A 19,201-nucleotide genomic window follows, 5' to 3' on the forward strand; every position below is an offset into this window, starting at 1 on the left:
TATTAATTTATAAAAATATCAGCACACACAGGTAGAATGTCCTTTTAAATCAAATACTTGCTGCTTCATAGTCACCAAAGTCAATAATCAATAGATTGCAGCAGAGATGAACGAGTTATAATCTGTCAGATAACATCTTTGAGAACTAGAGTATGACTGTGGTGCTTATAAAACTCCAAAAGAAGCTATTTTGAGCTAGTGATCAATATCTTTCTTTCATTTGCCTAGTGGCTTATATAACTCTAGATAGGTAGGCTGCCCTGTGCATAACCTATAATTGTGGAAGACTGATGAAATTAATCCTAGAGTTATTTCATATAGTGATTTTATAAAACAATTCATAAAAAACCATCTGTCTACCATTACATTGAGAAAGTAGATCTAATAGCCATCACTATACTGCACTTAATTAACATGTATTCAATGAGTGTTATAAATAATTATATAAAATTGCCAATAACAAACCATTTTTGACCTAAAATACAATTTTAGGACAATTTTATATGATGGAACCTAATATAGTATGTGTTACTCCCAGTGATGTAGAAAGCATACTATGTTCTTTCCATTCTGAATATTAATTCATTAATCAAACTCTTACTGAGAATCTGTGATTTCCGTAGCATGTTTAGCTTTTGGGGTAGATAAAAGACAGTCCCTGCTTTAAAGGAGCCTTCACTCTAAAGAGTGTGGTACTTATAATAAAATGTGCTTATTAATGGGGGTAGTTGTGTTCTAAAGAGTGTGGCACTCATAAAGTGCTATTACATGGGTAAGTCTAGAGTGCCAAAGGAAGTGCATCAGAGGAGACTCTAACACAGATGTGGTAGAGATTAGTCAAGGAAGCCTTCCCAGAGGAAGGAATCTTTTAGTGGACTATTAAGCACAGTGAAAGGATAGCCAGAGGAAGGGAGGATGCGGTGCACAGTGGGAACATTTTTTTAACAGACCCGGAAGCCTGAGAGAGCATGATTGTGTGGGGATACTAGGTGTCATTTACTATGCTGAAGCAGAAATGGTAGTGGTAGAGATAAAGTTGAAAAGGGATACAAGACATGTGCCATGAAGGATCTCTTAGACAAAATTAAGGAGTTTGGATTTTGTTTCAAAGTGAAGAGCTTTTGAAAGATTTTAAGTAGGAGTCTGACATAATCAGTTTATTTTTTAATTGTGAAATATACCATACACATAGAAGAGTGTATAAAACAAATACAGGTTAAAGAATAATTATAAATCAAACATAATGTAAACAAATCAAACAACATAAAACAAATCAAACAAATAAATCAAACTTGATGTAATAGACTCCCAGCAAACCCCTATGTGTCCCTTTCGGATCATATATTTTTCCTTCCCCACCAGAGGTAACCGCTAGCTACTATCCCACCTTTTGTCATACACATTACCTTGTTTTTCTTTGTAGGTTTTCCATCTCTCTGTGCATCTCTAGGCTATGAATCTTAGTTCTGCCTATGCTTCAGCTCCATGTATTTGGAATTATAGCATGTATACTCTCAATTGCCTGATTATTTTGCTAACATTGTGAGATTCTTTCATGTTCATGCATGTAGTTTATTCATGTAAATTGTTGTATAGTATTCTACCATATTAATATGCCAATATTTACTTATCTAGTCTATTGTTGTTGAACATTTGGATTAAATATATTTTACTTAATGCTAGTATAAACAGAAATATAATATCATTTTTATGTTTATATATATTAGTTCTCATAGATTCTGATATTTACCCTTCTCTAGGATAAATATCAAGGGAAGGAACTGCTGAGTTTTTGGGTATGTGCGCCTTTAATTTTACTAAATAATTCCAAAATATTTTCCCCAATCAGTTGCATCAATTTACATTCCCAGCAGCAGTATATGAGAAATTCTACATCCTCACCAACACTTGATTTACAAGTTCTTAAATTTTGCTAATCAGGGAGATACATAATTGTACTCTTACAAGTATTAATTTGCCTTTTGCTGATTACTAATGAAGAAGAGCATCTTTCCATTTTTTTTTTTTTTTTGGTAATTTGATTTTCATCTTTTGTGAAGTACCTGCTCTAATCTTTTTGAGATGTGTCTTTCAAAATGAGAACTAACACTTATTGAGTTCCCACTGTGGAATAGTCACTATAGTAAGTACTTTACGAACAGTTCATCTTCCTAGTATCCCTATAATTTAGAGGTAAGGAAACCAAGGTGTAAAGAGGTTAAATCACTTGCTGACAATCACATAGTTAAGGAACAGTGGACTTAGCATTCAAGTCCAAGTCTTTCTGACTCCAGAATTCTTCACCTTCTCAGAGAGAGTTTGCAAGGGGATTTGAATGGAACCGGGGAGAACATTTAAGGTGCTATTGCAGGAATCCAGTTAAAAAAATAAGTGCATAAACCAAAGAATTGCCAGTAGGGCACATGTAACAAACCACTGGACTTGGTAATGAATATGGTGGGCAAAGAAGAGGAAGGATTTTAAAAGTCTCAAGTTTTAATACCTGTCAGCTAGGTAGATTCAGTATTAGTCATATAATATTGTATGTGTATATACACACACACACACACACACATTGTATGACTAGTACTGTAATATATTGTCATCTATTGTACATATACAATACATTTTCATATATGTATTATGTGTACATATATATATATATATATATATATATATATAAAATACAGGTATTGTGGTAGATACTAAGAATATATTTTATAAAGTCCAGATATTATAGTAGGTTCTATGAATACATTTTATGAATCTACAAGTCAATGAGACGAATTTAGTTCACAGGCTCATAAATTTTAGGGTTTAAAGCAACGACACTGTTCATTTGGGTCAAATCTTCACATTTTTTTTTAAAGGTACGGAAGTAACTGCTAAAAGAGGGTAAGTGGCTTGTCCAAGATCACATGTTACTAAGATCACGTTACTAAGATTAAGAATAGATACGATGCCTGCAAAAAAATGCAAAGGAATAACAACCACCTGATTTTTAAATTAACAAGTGATGACACAATTAACCTATTCTATTTCCTAACCATTTCTCAGACCAGTCTGTTTTCATCTAAATCTGTTGTTACTGCCGTAATTTAGATCCTCCTCCTCATCTTTAGCAGGTTTATTTAAGTAGCCTAGCATACTATCTTCTTGTCCATTATTCTACCAGTGTAGACACTAGACTTGTTATTTGATTTGCAGTTGTTACCATATAACTGCCCTACTTAAAGAATTTTTGATATACTCTGTCATCCATGTAATAACTTCCCTTTTCCTTAAGACATGCCACACTCCTGGCCGGGCGGGCGGCTCAAGCCTTTGTAATCCCAGCACTTCGGGAGGTCAAGGCTGGTCGATCACCTGAGGTCAGGAGTTTGAGACCAGCCTGGCCAACATGGTGAAACCCCGTCTCTACTAAAAATACAGAAATTGGCCGGGTGTGGTGGCTCAACGCCTGTAATCCCAGTATTTTGGGTGGCCGAGGCAGGCAGATCATGAGGTCAGGAGTTCAAGACCATCCTGGCTAACACAGTGAAAGCCCATCTCTACTAAAAATACAAAAAATTAGCCGGGCATGATGGTGGGCGCCTGTAGTCCCAGCTACTCGGGAGGCTGAGGCAGGAGAATCACTTGAACCTGGAAGGCAGATGTTGCAGTGAACCGCGATCGTGCCACTGCACTCCAGCCTGGGCGATAGAGTGAGACTCCATCTCAAAAACAAACAAAAAAAAGAATACAAAAATTATCTCGGCATGGTAGTGGGCACCTGTAATCCTAGCTACTTAGGAGGATGAGGCAGGAGAATCGCTTGAACCTGGGAGGCAGAGGTTGCAGTGAGCCAAGATCGCGCCACTGTACTACAGCCTGTGCGACAGAGTGAGACTGTCTCTCTCTGTCTCTCTCTCTCACACACACACACACACACACACACACACACACACACACACAATGATATGTCATACTCCCATCCATTCCCAGTTTAGACACTCATGACCTTTTAAATTGCCTGGAAACACCAGTGTGCTTCAGTCTCATCACATATACTCAGGTGTTTTCTACCTCTGTGATTTACTTCATGCTGTTTATACTGCCCGCATTCACTCTGCACAGCCCTTACTTACTCCTTTCCATCCTTTAAGACGTCTGTGACCCTGTGATGGTCTGGGGGCTAGCAGCATGGACATCTCCTGGAGCCTGATAGAAATGCAGCATCTGAGGTCTTACTACTCAGACAGATACACTGATTAAGAATCTGCATTTTCACAAGATTCCTAGGGAATTTAAATACATGTTAAAGTTTGAAAGTACTGTTTAGAATCACTTCAGATTTCATAAGATTCTATCTCCTCCTGGAAACCTCTCAGATCCCTTTCATCCAGCATTCAATCATTCTTGGTGCTCTCACAGTAACCTGTGCATTATCTACCTCACTGTATTACCATAGTATCTTATTATCTGTTTATTATCTGTCTGTGTCTGCTTTGCCTCCCACCTTAGCCAGGGGGTATTTTGAGCATGACTTGTCTTTGAACTTCTTATACCTAATACAGTGCCTGACACTTGATGGGCACTGAATAAATATTTATTGAATGATTGACAAAAGAAAGAAGAATGAGAAAGAGATTGACATACAGAAAGAAACAGAAGCAGGACAAAGACAGACACATGAAGAAAAAAACACATAGCTAAAGAGACTTCCATAGAGATAAAAGCAGATTACATAAAGACACCACAAATTCTGTCTCTGGATACAATCTGGAAGGCAGCCTGGCAGAGAGTCCACAATCTGATTTAAATAGGTTAGGGTAATAGCCTATGTTGTTTGCCAATCTCTCAAAAGAAAAATTTAACTTACTTGCTCATTTAACAGCATTGTTTTTTGATGGTTGTTATTAAGTAAATTTTTCCAAAATTTGCCTTACTTTCCTAAACAAACTGTTATACTGTCATTTTTACTATTCAGAACCTGCTTGGAATATTCTGTGCAGCTCTTAGTGCCCTCTGTTAGGAATGACTTTCATAAAATGAAGTGCGTCCTGAAGATTGTGTTGAGGATGGTGAAGATATAGAAAACATATCTTGTTGTGGACAGACAGGAGAAATTATAGTGTTTTGCCCAGAGAAGAGAAATGAAGAGAAAAGATCGAGGCGGAGGACGGCAGTGCTAGAGAGTGCGACTTACTAAGCAACTGCCTTCAATATTTAAGGGCTTTCATATGAAAGAGGTTAGATGATGCAGGATTGTTTTTCGGTTGTACTGAAGGCAGAACTCAGAGACGAATGGGTAGAAAGAAAGTACTGCACATAAATTTTTTTTATTATAAGAACTGTTTGAGCCTATGCTTTTTGAAAAGTAGTAAAGTTTTCATCACTGCAAGTATTTAACCATCTTCATGGTTGACCAAGTATGAAGAGCTTTTTAAAGATGATACTACTTTGTGTGGGAGATTGAACTGAATGACTATAAGATCTAAGGTCCTTATTACTTATGAATCTATAGCTGTTCAGAGAAGTACAGGAAGAATGGGGGTTATAATAAAGAAGTACAATAGTGGATAACATTTATCGAGTGACTACTTCATGCCAAGCACTGTTCATAGTGCTTTGCATGTCCTAGTTCACTTGAGCCTGACAGCAATACTGCTGAACATTCCTACTTTACAAAAGATGAAGACAAGGCACAGACGATTTAGTAATGTGCCCCAGGTCATGCAGCTAGTGGTGCATGATTCTGACTCTGGAGCCTCTGCTTTTTATTACTGTGCTGTATTCTTTGTAGTGTTAAAGATGAAAATTGGACCCAAATAGAGCCTTAAAATATTGATATAGTTTGAATTCCAGGTAAGTATATGGATAAGAATTCCAAGGAATAGTAACAGTAACATAATCAAAGTGAAAAGAAATAGAAATTAGCATAACAAGTTTGTGGAATCAAATATCTTACAAATGAGATGAATAAGAGAATATTCAGAGATGTTTAATTCTGTGGTGCTGTTCTGTCTTGCTTCTCAATGGCTGCAACAGTTACCAAGATGGGAAATTAAATCTTTAGGAGTATTTAACCTGGTAAAACCAATATAAGTAGCTCTAGACTATGGTCTGAATTTTGTGTTCCCTCCAAATACTAATGTTGAAGTCCTAACCCCAAGGAGATGGTATTAGCAGATGGGGCCTTTGGGAGGTGATTAGGTCATGAAAACAGAGGTGATTGGGATTAGTGTCCTTATAAAAGAGACCCCAGAGAGTTAGCTAGTATTTTCCACCATGGGAGGATACAGGAAAAATGCGCTGTCTATGACCCAGAAAGCGAAACCTCACCAGACACTGGGTCTGTTTGTATCTTGGACTTACCAGCCTCCAGAACTGTGAGAAATAAATTTCTGTTGTTTATAAGCTGCCAAGTTTATGGCATTTTGTTTATAGCAGCCTGAATGGACTAAGACACTCTAGTATTGTATAAAATTTTTACAAACATTTTTTCTCCGCTGATTGGCAGAACTATGTCTCTTAGGCAGATGGATTTGGGGCTGTCACTGTTTGAGAGTTCCCAAGTAATTTGATGCCAGATCAGGAGTACAAATTCAACACTTTCTTTTAGAAATCGGGGTTTTCCTGGAGTTTATTTGAAGACTGAGTAAGCATCTGCAAAAATGTGAGGTTCTTCATAAAGAATTATCTGTGTTTTGATAACCAGTATCAGAGGAACTACTATTAAAATCAAAGTATGAGATTTTAATGAAAAATTGGTTAGCATAACAAACCTATTCAGGTTAACACTTGAAAAATTTAGTGTATAGTTTAACAGCATTCATCTTATGTGATAATTTATTATTTGCATTGTAGATACCATAAATTTAAAGTTTTCTTTCTATTTGTAGTTTTGTAACAAACCCAGGTGGTTTGTTAGTACTTTAAATCCTGAGACTGACTTTTAAGCTCTGTCGAATTTGTGAACAATCTTGATAGTATTGCTTTCAGAAAGTCACTTATAAACCTTAAGAATGAATGTAATTCTGCTTTGGTGTTTAGTTTATTAAGATATATATATATATATAGATATATATATATACACACACACATCTTAATAAAGATACTCTTCTACATTAAGACATATGTGTGTGCACACACACACGAGTACATATATAATATTGTACTCATTACCTGCCAAAAAGATTGAATAAAATATATTAAGCAAAAACTACATGAAAAAGTGGGTAGGAAACAATTTAAGCTATACACCTGTGTTTAAACTGTGTGGGTCCACTTGCACATTTTTTTTTTCAAACAAACTTGGATTAAAAATGCAGTATTCTTGGGATGTGAAACCTCCAGATAAGGAGGGCTGACTTTTCCTACAAGGCTGATTGTTGGACTTGAGTATGTATGGATTTGGTTAGAGACCTGAGGTCCTGGATATATCAAGGGATGACTGTATGTCATCTTTTGTGAGTTTCAGACTAATATAGTCAGCCCTCTGTGTCTGCAGTTTCACATCCACAGATTTAACCAACCATGGTTCGAAAATGTAGTTAGGCCTATGATGGTTGTGTCTGTACTGAACACATACAGACATTTTTCCCTTGTTATAAATAATACAGTATAATAATTATTTACATAGCATTTACATTGTATCAGGTACCATAAGTAATCCGGAGCTGGCAAAGTATATGGGAGGATGTGTGTAAATTATATGCAGATACTACCATTTTATACAAGGGGTTTGAGCATCATTGGATTTTGGTATCCTCAGGGGTGGTCCTGGAGTCAATTCCCTGAAGATAGCTCGTGACACCTGTGTATCATGTCATGTATTTGTTTGACTATCCTGTTGTCAACCAGGGTTTAGGTTAACAAAGTGAAACATCACAGGCAATAAACTCTCATTCATTGCAATTATTGTAATTTTGGTCCTTTGTATAGATGTCTGGCTCTGTGTTAAAATGTAAGAAACCAAAACACATTCTGATTTTCATGTATCTCTGTTTCTGAACCCGATATCATGTATACAATTTCCACTTGTTCTTTTAGTTGAAGACTTCAACCATTCCTATTCAAATAGAAATGTTATGAGGCAAATTGATTGGCTTGCTAACCTGATAAACTAACTTGAATTAAGGTGTGAATTAGTCATAATGATTTTGGATCATAGGTACTAACCACATTTGAATAAATATGGTGCATTAAAATAGCAGGACACTGAAGGAATATATAGGAAAAATTTTTATATGGAGAGGGAATCAAGAATGGTCTAGACCAGAGTATTTGTTTGAGTTTAGGAGATTTAGTCCAATAGTTTCTGGAAAAGGAAGAGGACTTAATGCTAGATTTTTATCCCAGCTATGTCCTGAATTAATATTCCCTTGGGTAAGTCTTAATTTCTAAAGTGACTAAGGCACTAATAGTTTCACCGGGTATGTTGGAAAATTTCAGTACAGTTTAGAAATCCTGATTTCTAAAGGCGAATTTTAAAAGATTTCTCTCATTAGTAATCAATGCACAAATATTTGTGCACACTAGTCCTTCAATAGCGAAAAATAATTTCAAGATAAGACAAAGCTGAACTTCAACTGTATATGAGAGAGTTGTAATAGATGATATCTAAATTTCTTCAATTGTAAAAATTACGTGGATTAAGTTGCACACAGATTGAATTAAAGAATGAGCTAATACCTAGGAGGTCACATTCAAGTGGGGTACCTTGATGAGGGAAGCCTTGGCTGGTGAAGAACTCCATGAGGATGCAAAGCAGCTAGGAGGGGGAGAGAGGGCTCAGAAAGCTCTCAGAGAGGGACTTGCCAATGCACAGTTTTGCTTTAACTTTCCCCCTTTTGTTGTCTTAAGCTTAATTCTGCCCATTTTTATTTACTCTAGATCAAGAAGTAAGATATTTTAGATATAGGAAGTCACTTTTAGTTATTAAAGATGTACTATCCATAAGGAAGATAGGTAGTTTATGCATAGCCAGCCAAACTGACCATATCAATTTTCCAAGTTTGCATCATTCTTTATCCCAAAATTACCCTTTGCTATTGAAAGACTAATGTGCACAAAGACTTGTTTATTAATTTACTTATGAGAGAAATCTTTTAAAATTTGCCTTTAGAAATAATGATTTCTAAACTCTACTGGGATTTTCTAACATACCAGGTGAAACTATTGAAGCCTTGGTCACTTTAGATATGATATCAATACAAACACATTTACATGAAGTTAACAGACATTTTCAATGGGCAGATTACTGTGGTAGAGTCTTGGAAGAATAAATATCACACAGTTTCTTGCTCCCTCCCCTCACATTCCCTCCCTTCCCCCCTCCCTCCCTCCCTCCCACAAATATTTACTGACTGTTTACTCTGTACCAGGTGCTGCAGAAACAAAGATAAGTTTGACTTAGTCTCTGTTCCCAAGCAGCTCACTATTAAACTAGGGGGCTTTGGGGGTGGGGAGAGAAAGGAGAAAATCTTGTGAATAAATCTCACACATAGGATAGTTTCTTTGATAGAAGTTGAGAGCAGGCATGGTAGCTCACGTTTGTAATCCCAGCACTTTGGGAGGCTGAGGCAGGATTGCTCTAGCCCAGGAGTTTGAGACCAACCTGGCAATATAGCAAGACACTGACTCTATGAAAAATAAAACAGTTAGCTGAGAGTGGTGACGTGTGCCTATAGTCCTCACTACTCAGGAAGCTGAAGGGTAGAATTTCTAGAGCCCTGGAGGTTGAGGCTGTAGTGATTGTGCTAAGCGCTCCAGCCTGGGTGACAGAGCAAGACCCTGTCTCTAAACTCAACTTCTACTCAGGCATTCTCAAATGAGGCTCTGCAGAGAGACATGAGCCCACTGCCCTCAGGCAGTAATTTCAAATGGTTTAGTCTCATGATCCCTTTGTATTCTTGAAAGGTATTGAGAAACCTAAAGAATTTCTGTTATAGCCACTGGCATTTACCATTTTATAAATTAAAATATAAAGTTTAAAATATGTATGTAATTTATTTAAAAATGAATGATTGTGAACCCATTACATGTTAACATAAATAATGTTATCTGTTTATGAAAACTACTTTTAAGAAATGAAAATACTTTAGTGACAAAGTGGCGTTGTTTTACCGTTTTGCCAATCTGTTTAATGACTGCTTTAACAGAAAGCAGCTGAATTCTCTTATCTACCTATTCTTTCAATTTTTTGTTATACCACACATCGAGTCACCTTTGGAAGACTCTACCATACGCTTGTGAGAGTATGAGAGTGACAATGTTGAACCATGTCTTCATTTTATTTGGAATTAGTTTTGACTAATTTGGGGGCCACATGAAAAGGTCTTGGGGACCCGCAGAGGTCTGTGTACTATACTTTGAGAACCACTCCTAAAAAGTATCTGTTGTATGTAATGAATAAATGTCTCTTTTATGCATCTAGCCTGGCACTATTATGTAACACCCTTGAGAAAATAGTGTTTTGCCATTTAGATAAGCTACCATAAATGAGGAAGGCTGCTAGACTGTAAGCCTCACAAAAGCAGGGATGTTTCTCATTTTCACCCATTACCTGTCACAAAATCTGACATGGGACCTGACTCTGGGAATCTCAGTGACAGAATGTTCTAACGAGAGATGTACTATCGTAAGTCACTGTAGTCCTAGGTAAAATGTGATGAGTGCTATAAATAAGACTAAACATGGAGGAGCTGGAGGAAGCATTCCTGTCCAGATGGTAAGTCAGGAGGGCTTCATGAGGAAGACAGCACTGGGGCGGAAATACGAGCATATTGTGATAGTGCTGGAGGTGGAAAGGTAATTTCTGGAAGAAGGAACAGAATGATCAAGGAGCAGGGTGGGTTTGGAGTTCAGAAGTTTAGGTTTGCATGACTTACGCATAGGGGACATGGTATCAGAGACATGGCTAGGAAAATAGATTGGGGCCAGACTGAGGCTGAGGGAGGCCTTGAATGATCTGTGAAGGAATTTGGGGTCTGTTTCCATAGATGATGAAGAACCTCTCCTTTTTCTCTAAACAGATTTAAGAAAATGATTCTGGCAGTAATGTTGGTTTGAAGAAGAGGGATAAGAGAGGCAGGATGAGCAGTTAAAAGGAAGGAGAGAGAGGGAATCCAGCTTGAACAAGAGGCAGTAAAAATCTGAGTGGGAGGGTCTAGTTGTTAAAGAAGGCCCCAATGTCTCAGATAATTTGGAGTAAGAAGCTGTAAATAAGATAGAGTTTCACTCAAGGGCAGGAAAACACTGGGTTCTTTATGATTTCATTCTAGGCTCAGCTACAATCTTGCTAAACAATTATGCACAGGTCCTTGAGCTTTGGTTTCTCCATATGTAAAATGTGGAAATGGATTGCTTGCCTATTTGTGTCACAGGAGTCTGTGTAAGGATTAATGAGCTCTTTGACAGAAAGGCACTTTATTAATCTAAGGCATCAATAATAAAAATGAGAATGTTTGCCAGGTACTTTTGCTCCTATGTTGAAGGCTGCTATGTAAATATGAAATACTGCCTGGAACTATTGTCATTGTTAATAATAGTAAAGTCATTACCATGAAACGCCTACACAGCAAACTTGTTCTCAGTCAATTCCAGAGGCAAGATGAAGCCAGGCATGGAGGTTCATTCCATTTTGTTTGTTCTAAGTCTTCCTTATTGTAAGCTATTATCCTGGTTAGTAGAGAAGTCATTTTAACAGTATTTGAATTTCATTGTATCTTCTTATTTCTGTCACTCTATTCTGGTCACGTATTCCATCGCTATCAGGAACATCATCATTCTGACTTTTCCCCATGCAAATGGAGGTGGGACAACATTTGATGTGCCTAGTTACCTGCATCAATGTTCTTGTCAATTTTGGCTATTTTTGTCAGTTTAACTCATGACTGTATAGTCTGTTGGTCAAGCAGGTAAACTCCAGAGTTAAACTGCCTGGATGTAAATCCAAGTTCTATTACTTTACATGAGATCCTGGTTAAGTCACATAACCTCTTACACTTCAGTTTCCTCATCTGTAAAATGGTACTAATAATGGTGTTTCCCATAAGGTTATTGTGAAGGTAATGAAGGTAAAGCTCATAGCATTAGGTGCTCAGTAACTGCCAGGTTTTTTTTTTTTTTTTCTTTTTTGGTCCATTTTTATTACCATTGTCATCATGTCTTCTCTTTTCCTAATTGGGGTTCTTTACCATTCCTTGTTAATTAATTATTTGTCTTCTAGTAGTTAATTTGTGATAACGTAATTGATCACAACCTTTTTATTACCTACAGTAGCATTCTAAAAAATCCACAAAAATCTTAAATTTTTTCATTGCTCTTTCATATATTCCTCTTGTGCTTTTTGTCCAGCAAGTCAAGTACTTAATTCTGATATAAATATAAGGGATCTAATAAGTTTGTCCTAAACATTGACAAGTATTATTTCCTATGACACATTGCCATCCTCCCACACAATTGTCCTGTAAAGAAAATTTGCTTGCCATTTTCCTTTTTGACCCATGTATTTATTCTCGTCTCAAGATCTATATCAGTATGTTTCTGATTTTGCTACTGATCATGTCTCTCAAGACTTCTAAAAGTACCTTCCCATATTATCTCAGATTCATCAAGATCTGTTTGGAACATACACCAAGCCCTTGGTTTAGAGTGCTGAAGCTACAGTCAAGTTTGTGTTATGCTCACCAAACCAAAGCTCATCTTTCTTTCTTTCTTTTTTTTTTTTTTATTATACTTTAAGTTCTAGGGTACATGTACACAATGTGCAAGTTTGTTATATATGTATACATGTGCCATGTTGGTATGCTGTACCCGTTAACTTGTCATTTACATTAGGTATATCTCCTAATGCTATCCCTCTCTACCCCCGCCCCCGCCCCATGACAGGCCCCGGTGTGTGATGTTCCCCTTCCTGTGTCCAAGTGTTCTCACTGTTCAATTCCCACCTATGAGTGAGAACATGCGGTGTTTGGTTTTTTGTCCTTGCGATAGTTTGCTGAGAATGATGGTTTCCGGCTTCATCCATGTCCCTACAAAGGACATGAACTCATCCTTTTTTATGGCTGCATAGTATTCCATGGTGTATATGTGCCGCATTTTGTTAATCCAGTCTATCATTGATGGACATCTGGGTTGGTTCCAAGTCTTTGGTCTTGTGAATAGTGCCGCAGTGAACATGCATGTGCATGTGTCTTTATGGCAGCACAAAGAGCATCTTTCTAATTTGCACAAAGACTTCAAGAGTATATTGGGCTAGTGTATGATCCTTTTTCACACCTTATCAATTGTTATCCATTAGTATTGTTAAGTCATGACTGTAAATTCCTGTGGGTTTTGACCAAATATATCATTGGCAGATTCTCCTTTGTGTCATAGTTACATAGAATGAATACTCAGCCACCATCTCTACCTGTGTTGTCCATAATTTCCTTGGGTCATGAACCGAATGAAACCAATGGTCTTGTTTCATGTGAAAAGTTGGTCCATATTTGCTAATAGTGAATTATATTCTATTCAAATGGTATAGGACATTAAAAATGACTATTGAAAATGGCTGCTACTAGAGGCAGAAAACGATTGAGTAGTAAGGTAAAACCAAATATATTAGCAGTTAATCAGTTTCTTCTTTTATGATTCCAGTATTGAGTCTTTCTCTGAGTCACACTGGCTTAGAAACTGTTCAGATGAACATACCAGAAGGGAGTTTCCTTTTTGAAAATTGTTATCTTCTATCTGGTATTAGGTCACAGAGATGAAAATTTAGCACCTCTGCTTTGTTTACTTCTTCGTATGGGGTACACTTACCTTAGTCACATACGAGATGTGTGATATGGTTTGGCTTTGTGTCCCCACCCAAATCTCATGATGAATTGTAATCCCCAAGTGTCAGGGGAGGGACCTGGTGGGAGGTGATTGGATCATGGGGGTGGATTTCCCCTATCCTGTTTTTATGATAGTGAGTGAGTTCCCATGAGATCTGATGGTTTAAAACTGTGGCACTTCCCTCCTTGTTCGCTCTCTCCTGCTCTGCCATGGTAAGGTGAACTTGCTTCCCCTTCACCTTCTGCCATGACTGGAAGTTTCCTGAGGCCTCCCAGCCATGCTTCTATGCAGCCTGATGAACTGTGAATCAATTAAACCTCTTTTCTTCATAAATTATCTGGTCTTTGGTAGTTCTTTATAGCAGAGTGAAAACGAACTAATACAATATGTGGTCTTGGCCAAGTTGTGTAATGCCTGGTCCCTCAGTTTTCTCCTTTGTATATTGAAAACAATAAAAGCATCCATTCCATAAGGCAGTTGTGATAATTAATTGAGGAAAGAGTTGTAAAGCTATTGCAGCTATGCCTGGCACAGAGAAAAACTTTAGTATCTTTTAGCAAGTATCATTACCTACTTGAAATAATATAGTAGTTAAGAGCTTGATTCTGGAATAGACTGGTAGGCTTGAGTTCTAACTCTATCATTTGTTGCCTGGGTAATTTGTGGATTCACATTTCTGGGCCTCTGTTTCATGTAAAATTGATACAGTAAGAATGTCTACCTTCCAGGGTTTACATGAGAAATAAAAGGGGAGCACTTAGCATCATTGTTCATTGAATATTAGCTATCATTTTTTATAATCCTTATGACACATTACTTATATAATAATTATAACAGCAAATACTTATGGAGAGCTTATTTTGGGTCAGGCAATATCTCAAGTACATTACATATACTATCTCATTTATTCCTCACAGTATCTCCAAAGAGATAGGTGCCATTGTTATCCCTATTTTACAGATGAGTAAATTGAGGCACGGAGAGGTTAAGCAACATTTCCAAGGTCCCACAGTGAGTGAATGGCAAAACAAAGTATGTGCATTTATCCGTTATGCTCTATGACAGTAAATAAAAAAAGTTGAATATAATATTTGGAAAAGAAAATTAGACTGTTAGGCTAATGACTGAGGCGCTCACTGTGTCCTGACCTTTTTCAAACCCTGAATCTATTCATATGGTCAGATAAATCTGGTTAAAAGGAAGATTGGTAGGTAGCACTGAAGAAGAAAAGAAGGTAAGACAATCTCTTAAACACTTGGAACCTCAGCGGTGTGTGTGGAAGTGAAGCCTTCTGTCCTTTTTCCCCAAGAAAAGCTCTTTTTATCTTGAGGATGAGGTGGGAGCATGGTTTATTTGAATATTTCCAGTCTTATTTAGCTTCAGCCTCTTCTTCCCTTTCCTGTTGCCTCCCTTAGTCACTGCATGGATCTGCCTGAGGCCCCAGGCAGTTGTACACATTTGCTCTATACCCTGAATGTCCCTGGTGATACCTGAGATGACTTCCTATTGTCCTGCAGCCCTGACAGTACACTGCGTGTAACAGAATAGTGCCTGACTGTGGAGTGTGTTGCCTAAGGGCTTCTGCCTTCAAGTCATACAGAGCAGATTCGGATTCTCAATCTGCTTATATGGGCAAATTAGTTAGCATTTTTAAGACTTAGTTTGTTGTTGTTGTTGTTGTTGTTTTTAATCTGCAAAATGGGCATGTAGCACATACCTGAGTCTTTGAGAAAATTGAATGTAAAACATTTTAATACTGTGTCAGGTAGGGAATTTTGTTGTTAACACTAAGCATTACATTTTGTTGTTAACACTGAACACTAAAAACTTTGAAAAAGATTGGTTTGCTTTGGATCATTAGCAAGCACTTTCATCACTGAAATAACAAAATAAACTCAGCTGTTATCAAGACAAATGCCCTGGGAGTACTTTTCAATATAATAAACTAATTTTATTTCCTCATTAACATGTGTACTCCTGGGTGAACCCTACTAGGATTGGGAAGAGCAAGCTGTGGAGAGGCTATAGGGCTTGCAGGTACAAGAAAAACATGTGTCTATAAAATAGTACTCTGCTGTTTATTTATCTAAGTAAGTATGTGAATACAGAACCTGAAGCTGGACTCACCCCCAGAGCAGGGGAGTCCCCACAAGAGCATGCCCCAAACTGTCCTGAGATGGGGCCAGTTGGGATTCCAAAGAAAGAAGCCCAAATGCCAGGGGGATCAGTCCAAAACATTTATTAGGGTAACTTACAGAGCGCTGCAGCAGTCCTCAAGATAGACAAGACGAAAGGGGTATTCTACATAGGTTTGTCTGCAGAAGCGGGTAAGGGTAGGGAGTTTATATTAGGGTTTCAGAAATTCAGCTCAGGGCTACAGCCAGTTTCTTTGAGTATTTTGGGCAATGACCTAGATGCCTTTATTAGTGCTTAGGAATGTTCAAAGCCCCAGTTTGGGTTCAAGCCTGCTGGGAAAAACCTACAGCTGGCCGGGTCACAAAACGGTCAAGGCACTCTAAGATTTTTGGTTAGGACACAGAAAGAAAGTGTGTGTGGGTGGGAGGGGAACTGGGGGGACACTACCATGAAGGAGCTCTGTAGATTCTCAACTTCTCTGCAAATCTAAGATATTATTTTTATAATTTCCACAGGAAATCTGAGAAGAAGAGCAGTATGGAATTAGTTTAGTCAAGGAAGGCAGAGAGGAAGATGTCTTGCCATTAATTACATCTTAAGGAAAGTAGATGGATTGGATTGGAGGAAATTGGAATTTGAGCAATTAACTGAAAAATGGCAAATGTATATTGTAAGAGCATATCTGATAAGGAAAAACTGACCAGTCTGATAGTACTGGATATTTGACATCTATTTGGGCAAATCAATGGAACCTTGAGCGCTAGGTAGGGAATTCTGGGGGATGTTCAGTTGGCCTTAGCACGTCAGTTCTTGGATTCCCCAGGGAATTAGCAAGCAACATTTTCTTTACTGTATGTGGAATGGCAATGGCAGATTAATTGGGTCCTCTACTCCAGCTCTTGATCCAGGCACTGATACAAGGACTATTTGCCATGGTCCCTCCTTATAGGCTGCAAGCTTGCTCTGGATTATCTGATCATGGTGGGTGCAGATGTCTACCATTTTGAGGACCCAGAATTCTCACCACTTTCTATTTCCCCATTTCATTTCTGGTGTGAGACAGTTTCTCCTTTATGATTCTCCAAACTAAGGAACTTACTATATACTTTCTTCTGGACATTCACTCATGTAAATGTGGATACAGAGTAATTTCTGGGGAGTTAATCTGAATTGACTCATATGTGATTAGCACTTCCTTGTTGATCAAGGTGACTATTGAACTCTTATCATTAGTGCAGAAAATCATTTTTAAATTTAATCTATGACAAGACTTCTAGCTACATTAAACTGAGCCATGTAGAGGTAAAGGTAATGTGAAATGCACTGTCAGTTACCATATTGATTCCAAGAATAGATTTTATTTTATTTATTCATTCAACAAATATTTATTGAGCATTTACTATGTGTCAGGTCCTGTTCTAGCTGTGGGAATACAGTAGTGGATATGATAGATTAAAAAATCATTCCTGGCTGGGCATGGTGGCTCACACCTGTAATCCCAGCACTTTGAGAGGCCAAGGTGGGCAGATCACGAGGTCAGGAGATTGAGACCATTCTGGCTAATACGGTGAAACTGTGTCTCTACTAAAAATACAAAAAATTAGCTGGGTGTGGTGTCGGGCACCTGTAGTCCCAGCTACTCGGGAGCCTGAGGCAGGAGAATGGCGTGAACCCGGGAGGTGGAGCTTGCAGTGAGCCAAGATCGCACCACTGCACTCCAGCCTGGGCAACAATGTGAGACTCTGTCACAAAAAAAAAAAAGAAAAAAATCATTCCTGATGTTGTGGAGCTTATATTTTGGTGGAAGGAGACAGAAAACAAACTGGATGAATAAATGAAATATTTTGTATATTAGATGGTAGGAATAGTCAAGGAGAATGTTGAGCAGAAATATGGAATAGGGAGTGTAGTGGAGGATTTCAGTTTCAGATAGAGAGATGAGGGAAGACCTCCCTGGCATGTCATTGAGCAAAGACCTTGTTTGATATGATGTCGTAGGCTTGTATTCTCCCCCTCTTGATGATTCCTTGTTTGTCTCTTCCAAAGCTGTTATTTGATAAAAGTGGAAGGAATTCCTGGATAAAATTGTCCTCTGTTCAGTAGTCTGTGGGTAGCCCTAATTACTTGACAGAAGCTCCAAATAAGTTCTTACAAGAAAAAGTGGGGTTTTCAGGCTTAAGTTAAAACATGTAATTCTGCTTAAGACGAGGTCTCAAATAGCTAAGACCAAGTTCTAGAGTTAGTTATAATGGTTTATCTTTCCCAAAATACCCACACCACCAATTTAAAAGAAAACAATTTGAAACATTTTGTGTTATCCCTCTTCCATGAAATTGATTCTGCTCTTAGCAATTATCTGACATTAATTTATAGAAGTAATTTCATGTTCTATTTGTTTTCTCAAGATTATTGTCTGACATTTCCTTGTTTATCCATTTACTATTTGATTTTAACAAAAATTATAATGTTATTTTTATATTTAAAAATCTTTTGATTCTACTTTGATTTCCTTGACAAATCTCCAGTCAGGGGGATATCTCTGACATTATATGAATCATGTAGTTGCTGTAGTTGGGCTCTGTGTCCCTACCCAAATCTCATCTCCAATTGTAGTCCCCACATCTGGAGGGAAGGATCTGTAATCCCCACGTGTCAAGGGAGGGAGGTGATTGGCTCATGGAGGCAGGTTCTCCCATGCTGTTCTCATGGTAGTGAGTGAGTTCTCACAAGATCTGATGGTTTTATAAGCGTCTGGCATTTCCCGTGCATGCACTTCTCTCTCTTGCCTCCATGTGAAGAAGGTCCTTGCTTCCACTTCACCTTCTACCATGATTGTAAGTTTCCTGAGGCCTCCCCAGCCATGTGGAACTGTAAGTCCATTAAACCTCTTTTCTTTATCAATTACCCAGCCTCAGGTACGTCTTTATAGCAGTGTGAAAACAAACTAATACAGTAGTATATTATTTACTGCAGGGGATGAGGAGAAAGAGGGAGAAAGAATGGAGTAAGAGAAGAAGAAAAAGGGGTGAGAGAGGAAGAGCAAGAAGATAAAGAGCAAAAATATAAAAAAAAAAAAACCAACATATTTTTAGTCTGCCATTTCTATTTAGCAATCTTATCTGGTTATCTTTTATTACCTGGGATTCTAAGGCAGAATCATTACAGACAGATTTTAAATTTAAAAATTTATTTTTCACATATTGTTTGTATACCAATTTATTGTACTTGTTTCATGTAATGGCATTTGCCTTTA

The 19,201-nt window shown here is 37.7% G+C and overlaps 1 protein-coding gene across 9 annotated transcripts in view; it reads left to right on the forward strand.

Moving 5' to 3' along the window:
* MAPK10 (mitogen-activated protein kinase 10) overlaps window positions 1-19,201 on the forward strand; it is a 445,883-nt gene that overhangs the window by 107,147 nt on the left and 319,535 nt on the right. The window lies entirely within an intron of this gene.

This window comes from Macaca thibetana, chromosome 5, assembly GCF_024542745.1.
Source record: "Macaca thibetana thibetana isolate TM-01 chromosome 5, ASM2454274v1, whole genome shotgun sequence".
NCBI lineage: Eukaryota > Metazoa > Chordata > Mammalia > Primates > Cercopithecidae > Macaca > Macaca thibetana.